Source organism: Pocillopora verrucosa, chromosome 7, assembly GCF_036669915.1.
Source record: "Pocillopora verrucosa isolate sample1 chromosome 7, ASM3666991v2, whole genome shotgun sequence".
In the NCBI taxonomy this organism is placed as follows: domain Eukaryota; kingdom Metazoa; phylum Cnidaria; class Anthozoa; order Scleractinia; family Pocilloporidae; genus Pocillopora; species Pocillopora verrucosa.
Genome location: NC_089318.1, coordinates 14092663 through 14097616, shown reverse-complemented (window position 1 = coordinate 14097616; position 4954 = coordinate 14092663). Strand labels below are relative to the sequence as shown.

Sequence of the window (4954 nt, the reverse complement as noted above, 5' to 3'; positions counted from 1 at the left end):
TGGCCATATTGTCTCTGTGTGGTCTTCAATTGAACAGTCACTGGAGCTGGTGAGGGAAATTCGTCTTTTGGGCGAAAAAGGCGCGATGTCTTCCTTGAACCGTTTGCAAAGTGAATTTATATAACAGTTACTTGAATCCATCGCTCATCGTTGCAAGAATTCGAGTGGAGATCTTTTAAGAAGGCTAAAGAAACTCCGTGAGTTATACGACCAGCTGGAAGATGATCTGTATGGCCTTATCATTTTGCCTAAGTGGAGGCAGGCGATGATAACAGACGGATTTTCTGCTCGGGCAATTGACTCTTGGTGTCAAGCATTTCTTCTGACACCACCGAAGGATCTGAAATCACACGACATTGAAGCTATTTTTTCACTAAGTTCTCGCTCTTTGCAGCTTGCTAATGTAGACTCCACGTCGCTGCAGGTTAACACACCTCTTCCTGAGATGATCAAACGAGTCAACTTTCCTGACGATGGTTTTCAAGTGACTGATGGAGGGCATCAAGACGGGTGAAACTAACGAACGCATACGATTAGCTAGATTGCTAAGCGAATTCGTCAATATCCTGAAACCTCTACAACCTGAAAAAAATCTCAAAGATGCTAATGCCAGAGAGTTAGTTGTCGATGCTTGCCAAAGGTTTTGCGTTAGCTATGAAAAAGAGGAAGGGATCAAACATCTCTACAAAATTCATAACCAGACACTGAAGTCTCTATTGACAAAGATCTTCGGTAAGGAAACATCACTAAAGAAAGAAACCGACGAACCAAGAAGAGATGCAATGTCTGTTGCGAGTCAAGCATGTTCCATGCAGGAGTATTTTCCAGCTGCTCTGAGATACAAGGAAGTGCATGAATCATTGCTTGTGTTGCTGAGGCGTTGGCTTACTGGGATCGTTACCAAACCAAACCTCGTGGTCGAAAGAAATCAATCTCTCATCGCGCAATTTCAAGCAGTAGGATACAATGAAAGGGAACCAGACAGTCCAGATCTGTGGTCTTCACCCAAAATTGAACTTCCTTGCTACCTAAGTGAGCGAAAGTCGCCGAATGACACAATATCTGATGTCCTTAGATCACACTGGAATGAATGGAAGGATCTCCTTTCCATCTACCATGTTGAATTTGTTCAAGTTGGTGATGTCAAAGTACAGAGACACGACCTCTTTGGAGCTCAGGCAACCTTGGAGGAGATGGAGGAACAGGTTACTGCCGTAAAGGAGTGCGCCAGACAGCTAAGCTCGGAACTTTTTTCCCAAGATTCCTTCCACTCAGCGGGAGAACTGGACAGACGTATCGAGCAGCTGATACGTGGAGAAAAACAGCATCGAGTGGCCAATGAAAAACTATGCAAGAGCAAGAGGGTAAGTAAGGATATAGATCATAACCAAAATTTTCTTTGTGATGATTTTATGGTGATCTAATCGTATTTGAGCAGGTAAGACTTTTCACAGGGATCCGTCTTAAGTCTGGGACACTAATTACAACTTTTAAAGCAACAAATTGTCCCTACGAAGAATTAAATTTCTAGCCCTGTAAAATTAAGTGCTATATAATTATAGCGCAGCAATTATGAATCATGTCATTTCAACTGGTCACAAAAACAAGTTTGACAGATCATGTTATATTTTGGTACTGTAAAACTGACGATTTAGAATTAAGTATGTTGTCTCTTTCTCCCGAGGAAATTATGCTGCTTTAAAGTTAATCGTTGTTACAACGCAATGGAACTTTCCATGTCTTTTATTAGAGTAGAAATTTGGGCATAACATTTAATGGGAGAAGTATGAGAGAAAATCACCTCTCATGCTAATGTACATTGGAATAAGGAGTACTAATCTAAGTAAAAATCACACTATGATGATTCTTTTCAGGATTCTGAAATGAAGAAATTTGTCGCTGTTTGGGAGAACCAGTTTTTCGAACAGGTCACCCTGTGCTCGGAGAGAATTCCAGGCAAGTCGAAGCTTCTTTACCTGACTCCTTCAGTCGGCTATTGATGAATTCACTGTTACTTAGCTTTTGCAAATATATTTCAATCGAAAAATGTTAGCCTCCGACATCAAGCATCATTATCTCCGATTGAACAGCCGAGTGATTTACCATACTCCACATCAATAGAATTTGTGTGATTTGCTTTAAAAGTACTTGTTCTTAAGAATTAATTGTAGGAATGCTAAGCCATTAGGAGACAGTGTTTAATGGGGCTTACTCCCCACGTAATATACCGCTGAACGGAAGGAGTTTATTATTTTTCAACACTTTTTTAACAATACTAATTTGACACTCAATCGCAAAGGATGTTATGCTCCCAACGGTTTCCACGCCGAGAAACCTGTGATATGCGCTCTGTCCGTGGATAACAGGATCTTGACCGTATTCAAAGAGAAGAAAGGGCGCAGAGAGGAAATCGAAAATGTTGAGGTGAAACTCTTTGAACCTGATTTGTACGTGTTCGGGTTGCATACCATACGAACTATGGGCCGCGTTTTATAAGATGCTATTAGAAAAACGATTGGTGCCCAGAATTGTCTTGTCCAACGAAAGCCCAGGATTTAATTGGATAAAGAATTTTGCACAACCTGGTAAGTATGCAATTTCTATAACGCATCAGTTATGAATCATACAGTCAATCTGATTTGGAATGAAAAGAAAAACAGCTGTTAGCCGAGATAGCTAATTTTCCCTTACTTGGTTATTCATCCCTTTCCCTGATCTTGAAGTAGAAAAATAAACCATGCGCATCAAGTGCTTCCAGAATGTAGAAATGTAAGGGTCCATTTGAGAATTCTTCAGCTCTGCTTTTCGGTTACTGAGGTGTCTAGTCGGTGGGCTTCGACCAAATCCAGATATGAGAAGTGTTGCAATTGTAGTACTTTTCTTATTTATTGCATACAGCCAAAAGTCTTCCTTATCCCAGGAAGTGGGACCTTCATGAGGGGATTGTTCCTGAAAAGGAAGATTATTTCGACCACTTCCCACTCTATGCAGCGTTGTGGAACCGCGAGAGTGGATTGACAGAATTTGTCACTCTAACGACCGAGAACGTTAGCAGTTTTCAGTTCAAAGATTTGAAGGTATTAAAAAATGTCAGAGGAACATATAATGCATGTTTGATAATTATCATAGTGGCACTGTTTTGCTCCTACAACGGTGCAAAATACTTGTATTTTAAAATGTTTGTGGTTGCCTCCCAGTTTCCCTCCCCCCGCCCGCACCTTGCTATGAGCTGAATTGAAGTGTTGCCAATTAAAACATCATTACAAAAGCACTTAGTGTTCACAGTATGATGCCCCTTTTAAAACGCTGAGCCTATGCATAACTCTCCCACACCTATGTAATATGTAAAGGGCTAAGTTATTGAGGTTCTCTACCTGGCGCCCTCTAGTTCTTACCGTTAATTAATTCATTAAAATGTCTGGCAATGCTTCAAACGTCACATCAGAAATCTTCATTTTTATCTCGAGGACCCCAAAATCGTCGAGAACCAAGAAAAGAAGTCGAAGCAAATGGTTGGAGAAGCTATTAAGCAACTCAAACACGAGCTGCAGATTTTGCATGGAGAGGACGAGCCAACCAAAAGAACTTTGGCGGGAAGATTAGCGGTGTTAGTCAGAAAGACGGTGAAGTGCATAGTTGATGGGGTACATCCTACGATACAGATGGTAGATCAACATATCGATATGAATAAACTTGCTTTTCGACGCCCAGAGGTGGATACGAGTGATGAGGGTCGACAACATTACGCAGCTGCGGTACTTCGTGCGTGTGAGCATGCGCGATTGATATTTACCTCGAGTGCAGGACAATAACTTGTGACAAAAAAGTCAATATTCGCACTAGGAAACTTTTCGGAATTAAATCCCCTCAAAAGATCGTAGCATTTCAACTTACCAATAATGTAAACCAAGCTTGGTAATTTTTTCCAATCAGCATTGTAAAATCTCTTTACTTAGAGCCTCAGACAGATCTTAATTCCCGATATCCTTGGTATCTTAGAAACTCATCGAATCTAAAATCTAAGTTGTTATTGGCTCTTCACACAAACCTCTTGACTCACAAATTTTTCTATACCTTTCTTTATTACTATCATTACCATTATTTTCTTACCTACTTACTCTATACACTATTTTTCTCACAAATTTTATCAAACTAAAACGTTGAAGACTACTTACTTAGGATTAACGTTGGAGCAAAAAAAGTACAGGGCTTCGTCTACGTTTCTCTTCACTTCGTATTTATTCAATCATTTACTTCTTAAAGGATACGCACGTTTTTGACAGCACCCATGCGATTCTTAACTTTAGCGATTGGATTTTCTATTTCGTAAATATTTGAACTTGTTTTCTTGTAATTATAATTATAGCTGGGGCGCGCTTCTTTATATTTACGAGTGTTAATATAGTGTTTGGTGATAAGTGTTAGATGGTGTAATAACAGTTCGAGGAGTATAGTCACAGAGGAAAACTTTTCCATGTTTGATATAAATTGTGTCAGGCATTGAGAAAATTTTCCCCAAAGGACTTCGAATAATTGCACTTCAAGAATAAGAAAAAAGGCTTTCGGCTTCGTTTTCACAGCATGAACAAGAGTCAAACTGCTTAACTCCTATTAAACTAGAATTTCAACGAAAATCATTATAGGACTCGTCAATGAAGAAGTTTAAATTAAAACTCTTTCCTGTTTATTTCGTTGGTGCACTTAAAGCGAGCGAGTAAATCTGTCTTGTTTATAGCTGTATTTGTCTCTGTCATCTATTTAGCTTGGCTCATGAGTGGTGTTGTGGCTATGTTTTAGTGCGTCGTTGATACGTTTCCCTGCATATTTTTCTACTGGATGAAAAGGAGACTTCAAAGTATCTTTAGAGCCATTACTGCTGTTAATAAGTCAGTAAGTAAGTCGTACTAACTTACTCTAGCAACTTTTTCAAGGTGCTTTGAACAGCAAAAACTTG

General features: G+C 39.6%; 1 pseudogene; it reads left to right on the top strand.

Moving 5' to 3' along the window:
- Positions 1–483: 483 nt before the first annotated feature.
- Positions 484–4734, top strand: LOC131778626 (uncharacterized; annotated as a pseudogene).
- Positions 4735–4954: the final 220 nt, after the last annotated feature.